The 13,873-nt window shown below is 44.4% G+C and overlaps 1 protein-coding gene across 3 annotated transcripts in view; it reads right to left on the bottom strand.

Annotated features, from left to right (window-relative positions):
- CSGALNACT1 (chondroitin sulfate N-acetylgalactosaminyltransferase 1) overlaps positions 1 to 13,873 on the bottom strand; it is a 93,671-nt gene that overhangs the window by 67,300 nt on the left and 12,498 nt on the right. Inside the window, exon 1 of one of the 3 annotated variants that reach the window (XM_043544433.1) lies at positions 5,077 to 5,233. The exons of the other annotated variants lie outside the window; for them this stretch is intronic. The gene's annotated coding sequence lies outside the window, so the exon portion shown is untranslated. Of the gene's footprint in view, positions 1 to 5,076; positions 5,234 to 13,873 lie in introns of those variants that run through there. 3 annotated transcript variants of the gene reach the window in all.

The following is a 13,873-nucleotide window of genomic DNA, read 5'->3' as shown; positions in this document are numbered from 1 at the left end:
AGCATTAAGGGGTAGGCAGGGCCTCCCAGGATCAAAATGGGCATTTCGACTTCCCCTACAGTGGTCTTCTGGTCCGGGAAGAAAGTCCCTGCTTGCAGCTTCCTGAACAGGCCAGTGTTCCGAAAGATGCATGCATCATGCACCTTTCTGGACCAGCCCATGTTATTGTCCGTGAAACGCCCACAGTGACCCACAAGTGCCTGGAGAACCATCAAGAAATACCCCTTACAATTAATGTACTTGGTGGTTAGGTGGTTTGGTACCAGAATTGGAATATGCGTGCCATCTATCACCCCTCTGCAGTTAGGGTAGCCCATTTGTGCAAAGCCATCCACAATGTCACGCATGGTACACAGAATCAGAGTCTTTTGCAGCAGGATGCAACTAATGGCCCTGCACACGTCCATCAACACGAGTCCAATGGTCGACTTTCCCACTCCAAACTGATTAGGGACTGATCGGTAGCAGTCTGGAGTAGCCAGCTTCCACAGTGCAATCGCCATATGCTTCTCCAATGACAGGGCAGCTCTCATTCTTGTGTCCTTGCGCTGCAGGGCTGGGGTGAGCTCATCACACAGTACCACGAAAGCGGCTTTCCTCATCCGAAAGTTCTGCAGCCACTGCTCGTCATCCCAGACGTGCATGGTGATGTGATCCCACCACTCAGTGCTTGTTTCCAGAGCCCAAAAGTGGCGTTCCACTGTGGTCAGCACCTCCGCGAATCCCACAAGCAATCTCATGTCATAGCTACCATGCGTGGCGAGATCAATGTCGGACACGTCTTGCCTTTGTAGTTTAAGAAATAACTCCACTTCCACTCGTGACATGTTAGCGAGAGTGAGCAGCATATTGGTCAACAATGCCAGACCCATTCCTGCAGACCAAAGAGGCAGAGCGCGTGCTACACAAACCGTTGAAAGATGGCGCCAAATGCAGACGAAAGCACAGGGATTTCTGGGATGCGAAGCAATGCATCATGGGGCATTGAGAGAGGAACTAGGATGCCCTGCGACCCCCTCTGCTTTCCCACAACTCTTAGCGGCAGAAGAGGAAGAGATGCTCTCTGGGATAGCTGCCCAGAGTGCACCACTCCGAATGCCGATGCAAGGGCCGCAAGTGTGAACATGCTATTGCACAGGCAGCTGACAGTGTGAACACACAACAGCGGTTTCCCTTCAGCGCTCTCTGAGTGGCGATGTAACTCTGCCAGTGTAGACATACCCTAAGTGGGCTGCTGCAGTCTGGAATACGCTATGAACAGTGAGAAGCCCTGCTATATTTCCTTCTTGGACAGGGTTACTGGCCTAGTGCAGTGGTTCTCAAACTTTCCAGATTACTCTACTCCTTTCAGGAGGCCGATTTGTCTTGCATACCCCAAGTTTCACTTCACTTAAAAACTACTAGCTCACAAACTCAGAAATAAAAATACAAAAAAGTGCCACAGCACATTATTCCTGATACATTGCTGACTTTTTCATTTTTACCATATAATCATTAAATTACTCACGACCCCCTAGGTTGAGAAACACTGATATAGTATCTAGAGCAATATAAACAAGTCATTGTCTGTATGAAATTTTAGTTTGTACTGACTTCGCTAGTACCTTTTATATACCCTGTTGTAAAACTAGGCAAATATCTAGATGAATTGATGTACCCCCTGCATGCCCCAGGGTTATGCGTACCCCTGGTTGAGAACCACTGGTCTAGTAGACGGGGGAAGCTGTAGATCTGGTACATCTTGATTGTCATAAGGCTTTTGACATAGCTCCACATGACAGTCTCATGAGCAAATTAGGGAACTATGAAATTACTATAAGGAGGATGCACAACAGGCAGAAAGACCATGTTCAAAAAGAGACGTTATCAGTGGCTCATTGTCAAACTGGGGGAGTGATCTAGTGGGGTCATATGGAGGGCATGCGCCACGTCTCTCTCTTTTTTGTAAAGAAAGTCACTCTTTTAGCTTGAGAGCTTCTAAGGTCCCGTCAAAGGCAAAAGCCAGATGCAACCCTAATTGTATGAGGACACCTCATTTCCCATATTAAAAACCTGTAGCATCTCCCAAGCTCACCTACTAGCATCTGATGCTCCCATCCAGCAAAGCACTTAATCACGTGTGTCAGTTTAAGCATAGATAGGGTGACAAGATAGCTAATGTGAAATGTCAGGACAAGGGGTGGGAGGTAATAGATGATTATATAAAGATAAAGCCCCAAATATAGGGACGCTCCCTATAAAATTGGGACTTCTGGTCACCCTAAGCATGGAAATGATCCCATTAGCTTCAATTGTCTCTCTTTCTTGCTTAAAATTTTACACATGCTTAAATGCTTTGCTGAATCAAGCCTAAAAGACCTAAACTTTTGACATAGATCTGCTACTGGCTGCACTAACCAGTTTGGCTGGAGATACTTGTCAGTAGGTGAAGAGTAGAGAAGAGTGCATCAGGAGAGAGTGAATCGTTGCTTGGCACTGAGGTGAAGAATGTCAGCGCATTTCTGAAATGCTAACAAGCATTAATTGTACCTGCTGCGTTAGCACACACAGATTTCAATCTTTCTTCCAGGGCAAAGAGGTCAGCAAACTAGTCTGGAAGACAGCCTAAATCAATTGGTAGATCAAAGGAAAAGCAGCAACGGTTATGGCATATATGACTTGAACCTCAGTAATAGACTATCATTTAACTGTGCAAGCCAATACTCCCTGGCATCATGAACTGGTAGGCACAGAGCCTAAACTAATGTGCTGGACACTACATCTTCAAAACATCCACGTCAAATACCAAAAAGAAAACCCAGTTTTTCCACTGACTGTATTGTTATGCACAGTATCAAGAAATCCTCCCTGCCTCAGGCACAATGGAAGTCAGGAACCAAAAGCTAGAATTGCGAGTTACAGCTGCAGTGGAGCAAGCAAGAGAAGACGCGTAAGCCACTAAGATCATAACTAAAGCCTTTAGCATGTCACAGTAAGTCAGAATCAAATACTGCAGATGGCTTTGTTTAGTGGCCAGATAATTATATCACCAAGAACATTCGTAGTTCTGCATTGTAAGAAAAGGAGAATTGTAGCCAGACCTTGGTCCTAATCCCTCTGAATTCACAGCGGAGTTGTTTAGAAAAATGAAAACAACCCCCCTACCTCTTAGCAAGACTTTCCTTTTGATTGCCAGGGTTATACCCATGACATACTCAATAGGCCATCACCTCAGTGGATGAACATTCGGATCATTACACTGGCTTCAACAGAGCCACTTCAATGTATACCAGCTGAGGATGTGACCCCATGAGTTCCACAAAAGAACCCAAATGGTCATGCAAAGCTTGTGGTTTGGCTGACCAAATAATCCTGAACAAAGAGAAAGGGACGCACTTGAGAGGCGTAACACACAGCAAATCTATCGGCTCAGCTGTTCCCCTAGCTCCAAACCTTCCTTTGGCAGAGTCTCCTTTAGCTCTCTAATCATCTTCAGGGAAAGCTTGCCCATGCTTTATAGTCCTCTTGATGGCAAGGTGCAGCCCAGCTGTCCTCTCCCAGTTCCCCTAAGATGAAGAAGGAACTCCCTTGGATCTGAGCTTCCCCAGGGCAGGAGAGGGCCTCTCACTTCCCCCTTGGTCTCCTGATGCGCAGCGGCACTTTCTTTTATTAGTAAAATTGAGATGAAAGCTGTGAGGGACCCCCCTCTGGAGCCTCAAACAACCTGTACCCCCCAACCCCAGCAATCAAATCTCAGGCTAACTGCGTGCAAGGCTTCAATAAGGAAATATTCATCAGTGCACGACTGGGTAGAAGCAATATGAAGCAGGGTGGGGACTGACTTTCTCTGCAGCATTACTGATTGCCCACTGTGGCAGATGGGATACATACTGCCATGTACCAGTGAGGGGGGGTGGGATTCCCTAGGCCAGTTTCTATCTTCCTACGTATAATGTCTCCAGTTCTCCTCCTCCACCTCCTTCCATTGCTCTGGCTGAGCAGATGAGGAGAGGGAGGTGCTAACAGCTTTCACTAACAGCACTTAATTGAATTTAATTTTGCATATATTGAAAGATCTTTACACCTCCTAGCTCAGCAGCTCCACATGGTTTTAGAAATATTCTCAGACAAGAAGCTACACCGAACTGGAGTTAAAGGTGAGAGTACAGATGAGATTATGATACGTCAGCAAAGTGAAGATGTGTTTGTAGCACAAGTAGACATGCTCACATCTCGTGTGGTGGCACGGGCTTGTACTTGGGCTAGCCACCCAAATACAAGCCCACCAGGGACCCTGGGTACCTACTCGGGTTGCTAGCCCATGCTGAAGCCAGTGTCAGCAAGTCTTCGCTACGATTAAAGCTAGTGCAGGTATGTCTATCTGTGGTACAGTCACATCTCCACTTGCAGTATGGCCATTCACTATGTGTCTAGCTCGCTTTTGAAAATAGGGATTAGGCACTTTTGAAAATTTTGTCCCATTCAAAAAAATCTCCTCTCTTTTTTTGTCAAACTTTGACAATTTGAAATTTCAGAATTTGAAATATGGCAACCAGCTCTCGCGTGTATATATATAATTAAATTAAGGGTAAAAAAATATTACATGCATGTTGTAATTACCCGCATATCAAGCATTACAATCCTAGAAAATTCTGAGTTAAGGTTAAATTTAAAACAAATCCAAACAGGACCTCATCCTGAATATGAAACGACTCTCCCAAGTGAGAAAAATTCAGTGGAGAAGACTGACCAAAGTCTGACAGCAGATATATCACCTGACAAACTGCTTATCTAGCCTCCTGAAAGTCTGGAGCTTGGTCCTGCACTGGGTCAATGGGAGCTTTAGTGTTGACTTCCATGGGAGCGGGAGCAGGCCAATAATGCCTTCATACACTAATAAAAGAAGGGAATTACCAAAATTTAGTCTCCCCGAGGGCTGCGCTATTTCCAAACCAGTTGAAAAGGAAACTCATAATGCATTTGTCAGACCAAATGACAGGGAGGAGTTCTGTAAATGACTACAGTCTGCCAATAATTGCAATAGCATCTGGTGGTTATCGATAACTGGAATATGGAAGCATTCCGATCAACAGATACCTTCTGGAGTAGTCCTCTCTGTCCACTAATGCCGTCATCCTCCTGAGGGATTCTATTTCCAAAGACTCATCAAATTTAGAGACAGAAAAATCCTCAGATTATAGAGTCCATCTGCCTACAAATGTAGAACAGTCTCCTGCAAAAGAAGGGACTGGATATTAAAGTGCAGTTCTGCTTTGAGAAGTGACTCTATAAAAATGGCATTGTGGGTCCCCTGTTTATCTCCTCTTAGTGACTTCCTGATCAAAAACTTGCATTGTACAAGCAAAGTGATGTTGTTTCTGTACTACCTCACCCTGGGATCTGAGAGCAATGCTGGATTCTTCCATCACATGCATAATGATTAGTACTAAAAATTTAGCTACACCGGTGCAGCTCCAGATTATGCTCTCAGTGCCTGTGCAACCTCAGTGCAGGCTTCTATCTGTACGCCCACTCCTGTTACTCAGCCTTCCTTCTCCCTCAATGCCTCCTCTCACTGATCGGTCCCCTCTAAAACTTGAATCTTACATCTTATACCAACATAAATATTAAGTACCAGAAGCAGAAAGTCAGGAAGATGTCGAAGGCCTCTGCATCAAAGATGCTAGACCCTATTGCAAATGACAACATCTACAGCTCTGCTCTCTGGAGAAAAAAAAAAAAAAATGTAAGCACCATCTGACTTGATTGCTTATTTAGTGGAAAAGAAGTCCAGCAAACTGACTGCTTCAATCGACTGTGGGGTTAGAGACAGTGCTTAATTTGTAATGAAAGAGGTGCCGGGGCTCAAGCAATTTTTTACATTCGTAACTGATGCACCAAGCCCAGAGGTGCTGGGGCTACAAACTGCCACGCCTAGAGGTCCTGGGGCTCAGCCCTGGCACAAATTAAGCGCTGGTTAGAGAGTTCAATGAGAGTGGAAGTAAATTCAGGAACTGCCAGACTCTGGACCGCCAGAATGGAGGAATACATGGCACAGTTAAAAGGGGAGACTCATCTGAGAGTAAGATTGAATTTCTCAGAGAAATTCAAAGACTCTGAAATTAGGGATCAGTATAAAAATATGCACATCACTCAAATCCCCACGGACTCCAAAGGAAAGACTGCAGTAGCATTCTTCAAAACTCAGCTCCTACAGGTGCTCAGTCTAGAAACGAAGCCTAACACAAGCACTAATTCCTAAATCTAGTGACAAAGTCACCCAGACTTAATACCATGATCCACACCTACAATACTATCAGTTTACCAACCAGCCCAAGCTCTACACACTCCAGAAGGGTGCTGATCTTTCAAGTGGCTCCATGTCAGCAGGATTTCAATCCAGCATGTAAGAAACCAACAGCATGTTCTGTATCCGACAAAGTAAAAAATCTTTTCCCCACATGGACCTAGACTCTCTGACTCACCAGACGAAGAAATGGTGACCAGCAAAGAAAACCAGACACCACATCTGCAGACTGATCTGTAGAAACATCTACATCATGCGTCAAAATCCCATGGCCACACTGTCCCTAGGGTGGGGCTGCCTTGTACCACTCCACTAGGAAAGAGTGACCCTAAAAGCAGTGTAAACAGCCAGGCATTGATCATCCCACATAGCGGGTTCCTCCAGTGGCACAGAGCTGGCACAGTGGCTCCTACACAAACACATCCCTGCAGCTGCTGTAAGGGGCATTTTCAGGGATTCCATGGACCCCAGCAACTCCTGGCTAATGTATTGGCCCCTTGAAACTTTGGCAACCAGGGTAAGTGGTCATGCGTACGATGTAGAGCAGCCTCAGGATCTAAGGAGCACAAAGGTTGTTTAAATCCATCTTTAGAGATGTGTGCGCATGCACACACACACACACACACACACACACACGGTGTTGTAAGCTCTTTCTTGGCCACAGCTAAAGACCAAGGCCCCAGACTTTCTTTATACAATAGTTCATTTACTAAATGGTGTAGTGCGTATCTCAAGTCAAAGTCTTTTCTTGCAGCTCTAAGGTTGTGAAGTTAATAACACTGTATCTTAGTAACATTAATTGTTGGGCGTTTTAGTGGGAAAGGTTATTTCTCCCTCTCTCCTATGACTTTGAGACTCCTTCCTCTCATTCCTTTTGCATTAAGTAAGTGCTTTCCATTTCCTGACAAATGCTCGGAGAGAGCTGTGATATTTGGGGGGCAGTTCATTCCCAGGGACGTATATTTGATGCGGTTAGGTGTTAGGAAACCACAGGGCCTGACCACTAGTAAAAAAATCACATTTTACAGTCAGACAAGTTGGAGGACGGGTGACATTTTCTTTAGGCTGTTTCATGCCTCCATGGCTAAAATCAGCCAAACACATATAGCGCTAAGCCAGCCACCTTCACTGTCATGATAAAATGGTTAATCTAAAGTGTGTATTGATTTATTTCTAATGCTCTAGCATTTGAAGCACCATTCAGGTGTGTTATATTTCCCCTTATGAAGCTCTTTATTTAAAGGCAATTTATGAAAAAACAATTTTTATGTAGGTTATTTACGTCACACTGAACAATACTGTATATCTTGTCAATATCTGTGTATAAACTTTGCAACGAAAACATTTAAACTAAAAAGAGGCTGGGTTGGGCAGATATATGCTTCCAATTATTCCTAAATAAAGTGCATGGGAACAGAGCGGGCGTCAACAATTGAGCATAAATGAAACTCCCAGGGCTCACCTGCATTAGGGATTTTTACACCAATGTAGCTAAGGGAATGTTCACCCCCAGTGTGAAGTAAGTGCATTGGTATAGCTACACCAGTGTAAAAATCCCTAATGCTGACAAATCTTTAGGGATACAGGGCCAGATTTTCTGGTCTGGCTAAACTGCTCCCAGTGCAGCAACGATGGGGTGGAGGGATGGGAATAGAAGCAAAGGTGGATATAAGTCACACGTATGCCCATCTTATTCTAGGATTGATTAGAGAGAGCTTGGTCCAGTCCCAAGTGTATATTGGAGCAACCTAAATCCACACAATGCATCCTCCAGAACTGATGACCTTTTAGCCCCTCTTTCGATTACTGAGTGATTGACACAGACATCAGCCACAAACAATACTTACTGATCATGCTCTAATCACAATGGTCAAAATTTTCTAAAATTAGGTTTTGAAGATAACGTTTTCAAAATTTGAGCAGCCTAAGCCCCATTTTCAAGGGAGTTAGGCAATCAGGTTCTTAAGTCACTCAGGTGCTCTGGGTAATTTTACTCCTAAATCCTTACTCAGATCTCAAAAGTGATCTGACTTTCAAAAGTGCTGAAAACCTAAGAACTCCCACCCAATCACTGGCTGCTGCTGAGCGCTTAACACTTTTGAAAATCAGGCTGTTTATTTAAGTCCCTAAATATGGCTTTATAATCTAACCACAGGCTTCTGTTTCTGAAGATCTTGGTCCATAACTTCAGTTTGACGTGAGAGTAAACTGTGGAGCCACAGACTTCACCCATCCAGCATTTAAGAAATAGGTTACAAAGAAATGGGCGTTTTTCTCTGAGACAAATTACAAGTTAGCACCGTGGGGCAGAACCAAGGGCATCACACTGATCTTGAGGAGTTGTTGCACTATATGTTAAAAAGCAGTCTCTAAGCAAGGATTGTACTAAACTCTGACTGATGAGCAAACCTCTGAAAATCCTACATCGGATCTGAGTGATAATCCAATCACTGCTTTGACATAATCCACTGGAAGAATGAGCAAATCGTTCCTCCTAAGGGAATACAGGATGTGACGTTATCTAATTAAAATATAATAATACAAATCATTATTGCTACCACTGTTATATAATTGCAACGAATCTTATACAAAGTATAATAAATGGCCGGAAAGGGTTAAGCAGCTTGCAGGCTAAATAACCCAGAGCCAACCTTTAAAGTCATGTTAGAAAGTATGTGAATGGTAATGAGGGCCATTCAATGCTAGATAGGTTTGCATTTCAAAGTTCTAGCCTATGTTGTTAGACATTAGAAGTGATACTAATTGTATGTATGTATTCATAAATGCTAGCCATGTAAACAGACAGTTCTTGTCTGGCAATATAACTATTAATTCAGAGGTCAAAAGGGCATATTAACATTTAGATGAATCTTGGGTGAAATAATGTCATTGTCGAGATGTCTCTTGGAAGTTTGTGATAGACTGCGTAATGGATAAATTGCCCTACGTTAATTTGTGTAACTAATTACCGTTGGTGCTTAGGAAACAGAAGGTTACATCAAAAGCCTGTTGTTCACCCAAGACTGTGTGGTCAAGTGGCTGCTAGAACACGGTATAAAAGATCCTTGGGTCCTGATCCTGTCATCTCAGCTCTGCTTGATGCTTCAATGCAGGGAAAGCTGAAACCACAAGACTGAGATCCCAGCTCTGACTAGACACCCTGAATATAATCTGGACTATAGCCTATGAACCAATTATGAAAGAACACTTTGCAACTACAAAGCTCAACCTCTCTACTATGAATCTGAACCTCAAGAATTATACTCATATCTGTATGTATACTGATCTTTTAACCTATACTCTCTCTCTCCCCCTCTCCTTTTTTTAATAAATTTTAGTTTAGTAAATAAGAATTGGCTATAAGCATGTATTTGGGCAAGATCTGGAATATTCATTAACCAGCAAGGTAATGTGTCCGATCCTTTGGGATTGGTAGAACTTTTTTATACGATGAACAAGACTTTCAGTAATCTTCATCATATTTAACTTGGGTGTCTAGGTGGAGGCCTGAGGCTGGGTAACTTTAAGGGAACTCTATTGTTGACTTCTGGGTATCCAGTAAGGTATTACAGAAGGTTTTGTGCTGTCTTGGTAAATCTAAGTATTGGAATATCCACCAGCTTTGGGGATTGTCTGCCCCATTCTTTGCAGTTCAGCCTAATTGAGTGACCCCTCAGCTGGTTCCCCTGGGATTCTGGTCACACAGGAGTTGATGACTACTGTGCCCTTGCCATAGGAACTTGTGAGACAAAGATGGTCTCTGATTGATATGGTCTTTAATACTGATATTCTCTTCTTTATTTGCTTCCCCTTCAGATTTCTTTGGGGACCATCTGAAATTTGGCCTGCATTTTAATGGTTAAGGAATGCAACTTGTCACATTTGGTAGCACAGAGAGATCTTAGATCAAGTCCAAAGGATATTTTCCACACCAAGGAGAAGAGCAAGAAGGCCTGGCTTAGAAATTGCCACCATAGCTTAAATCTCCCTGCCCAACTTCTTGATCCTCACTGCTGCTCTAACTTGCAAATGGTCACAAAGGGTCATTCCAACACCCTCTCAGGATCATTAGAGCTCACTGTGCTCCAGCCATGCCCACTCCTGTCAGTGGCATGCCCACTGCATGGTTAGGAGTACCAGCTGTGCCAGTGTATGCCTACCTGGGAGAGGCACATCCACAGACCAATTCACTCCCATTGTTTTCCCAAAACTTTCTCTGAAGTTTAAAGTTGCAGGGGGCAGGAGGGAGGAAAAATATTTTTTTCCAGGAGTCTCATTTCAGAAGGATTCCAGGTTGCTTCACCATAGCCATGTTATTTTTGCCTTCCTGAATACTGGGCTGATGTACGTGCGTAGGTAATTGGATCATGTTTCAGTACTCCCAAAGCAACCTAACACTAAGGATGCATCCATCGAAAATAATTGAAGGGATGGCCCATTCCATTAATGCACCATAAAAATTTATAAAGAAATGAATCAAGTCATCTATGCTACCCACCTGACAATGCCAGATCACTCCCTGCAGAATATTTTCCCGTGTTTTGCCCAACCCAGTTTTAAATGTCTGGTGATGGGTCTCCCAGCACTTCCTCGGGAGAACACCTTCCTTAGACAAACAGATCTCACTGGCAGGAAGCTCTGCTCTGAAAAGAGGATTCCATAAAAACGGCCAAGTTTATAATTTCTGAGCAATCTCCATGTCAAATGTGCTCAGTTTACAAACAGAAAGGCAGCTTTTCAAACTACCAGACTTGTACACTCAGCCTGGGATCAGAAAGTTCAGATAAGCTCTTTCCAGCCCACACGTCACCATCAATAAGAATAAACATGTTGTCAAGTATCGGGGGTCGCTGTGTTAGTCTGTATCCACAAAAACAACAAGGAGTCTGGTGGCACCTTAAAGACGAACAGATGTATTTGAGCATAAGCTTTCGTGGGTAAAAACCTCACTTCTTCAGATGCATGGAGTGAAAGTTACAGAGGCAGACATAGATATACGGACACATGAAGAAAAGGGAGTTACATCATAAGTGGAGAGCCAGTGTGGACAGGGCCAATTCAATCAGGGTGGATGTGGTCCACTCCCGACAACCCTTGAGGTCATAGGGTCAAAAGCAGGGAGCCAGGGGGCGACACTGAGCAGAGAACCCTGGACAGCGCCCATTGCTCCTCGAAGGAGCCAGTGGATGAGGCCCAGAGGGACTCTGACCAGAGACATGACTTTCGGGAGGAGTGGAAAGAGGCCGTGCATTTGCAGAGCACCTCCCCCATCCATCCATCCATCTCCTCCTAGTATAGTGGATGGCCACCTTGGCTAGCGCCAGGAGGAGGTTGATGAGGAGGTCTTGTGACTTCATGGGGCCACAGATGGGGTGTGCACACAGCAGGAGGTGTGGAGAGAAGTGTAGTCACAGCCGAAGGAGAAGGTTCTGAAGGAGAGGGAATAGGGGTTGCAGCCTGGTGCACTCATGGTGGACGTGCGCCAAGGTCTCCCTCATGCTGCAGAAGGGGGGTGAGTCATTGTAGCTGAGTGAGCAGCCCTGGTCCAGCTGCGGCTTTGCCTCACAGTATCTCAATCTGGCCTGCAGTAAACAAAGTCTATTGATGATGCACAAAATGGAACAGAATCCAGCTCACTCACATTGTAGCTGTTCTGGGTCTGCAAGGATAACAAGAATAAAGAGCAATACCTGCTTTTTCTAGGGACAGGACATGTATTGTTCTGACTATAGGAACATGAGAGGAAGTAGCTTGTTCTACACAGCTGAACATGCATTTATTCCAGTATTCCTAAGTAAATGGAAGAGGCCGGGTGGTTGTGGCTTTGGCTTTGTTCGACTTTCTAGGGAGGAGATGTAATAATTACAACTCTCTTGGTGAGTCTCGCTGTTCTAATGAGAGCAGGATCAGCATCTGAATAAATGATTTTGCCCTTGACTTGCAATTCACCTTTTAAGCTAGAGAGACTCAACATTAGTATTTTCGGAAGAAGAAGCTTAAAAAACAACCAACCAACAAAAAAAAAGACACCCAGCAAAGCCTGTACCAATTTCTTCATTAATTTCCCTAATGCCCATGTGGTCATTTCAGACACATCAGCCAGTCACTGTATTAAGAATGCTACGATAGCCCGGAGTTTCAAACACAACATCTGGAAGAAGAAGCTGCTGCTGTTGTTTCAACACTTCAGCGAGACAGAGAAGGAAGAAAATTCTAAGGGCAGAGGTCAGATTGTCCAGGGGGAGAATAAGCCTGTCTTCAGTTACTAATCACTGCTGAGTGAAATCTTGAAATTATGGACTGGGTGATTTTCATCTAAATCTTCTCTCTTGAGCCTAGGAGTGCTCCAGTGACAGTGAAAGGATCTTCCTTAAATGTAGAAAGAAACAAACACACTGTGTTTCACCCCAGCCTTCCAGCAGCAGAAGAGAGCTCTGCCAAAGGCTTCTCTTGGCTGCAGAATTCCAGGGGACTATTTCTATAGCATTTTGTGGGTTCCTTATTAAATAATTACAATAGTGCCTAGAGGGGTTTACTGAGACTGGTGCCCAACAGCAGTGGGTGCTGTGCAAACACACAGTGAGAGAGCACCCTGCCCTGAGAGCTTGCAATCTCAATAGGCAAGACAGACAAAGGGATGTGAGAGTAACCTGAGGCACATAGCAGGTCAATGGCACAGCCAGGAATACAACCCAGGTCACCCAAATCCACTGGACCATCCTGTTGATGCCTCCTTCTATGACCTTCCTCTATGTTCCCGTGTTCCATACACCCCTTTTGTGTCCCTTCCATCATGCTCTACCAGTCTCCTGCCCCCACCCCCAACTCCATGCTGTCCCACCTCCAGAACACCCTATTCTAAGATGGTGGAGCCAGATTCCTTGCCACCCTCCATGTGTCCCCCAATCCATATCCCTCTCAGCCTCTTACATACTCTCTATACCCCCTCCTAGATCCCTGCCTCTCTGCATTTCCCCTGGTCTCCTATTCTCGGGTCCCCATGCCCTCAGACGTAATGGGGTTGCACGGGAAGCGAGCATCAACATTCACTACAAAGCGGCTTCTGCTGCTCCAGCGTACCGTTTTGCACTGCTATCCATTTTCTCACAAGCAGGTGCTATGCCCTGAGGGTTGCAGCTGACACACCACCCTTCATACAGCAAATTCAGTTGTGCCGTAAGGCTGAAGTATTTCATGACTCCAGGAAGAAGTTATTACTGGCCAGTCATGCTAATTTTACTGCTATTGCCATGAAGAAGGGCAAGATGCAAAAGAATGCACAAACCTCTGACAGAATTGATTGAGATGGAGATAGATACTTATCCAAGAGTGCAGATGTGCATATGCTGTTCTCATCCAAGCATCTCAGAAGGAAGCATGTAAAGGTTTTGTTTTATATAAGGAAGATCAAAATGTTATGGACTAGCTAGCTGTGTTTATATCAATGCATTTTACAACTACAATCAATGTCACCAAGATAGGAACAATGTAGCCGGTATCATAAGCATAACCATTTGGGCAAACCGTTCCCTCCTGCAACAAAACCCACGGAAGAGATCAGCTCTGCAGAATCTCTACCTAAGCGTT

The sequence above is a fragment of the Chelonia mydas genome, chromosome 4 (genome assembly GCF_015237465.2).
Source record: "Chelonia mydas isolate rCheMyd1 chromosome 4, rCheMyd1.pri.v2, whole genome shotgun sequence".
Taxonomy (NCBI): Eukaryota; Metazoa; Chordata; order Testudines; family Cheloniidae; genus Chelonia; species Chelonia mydas.
Note: the sequence above shows the minus strand (reverse complement) of the source record. Positions and strands in the feature narration are given on the sequence as shown.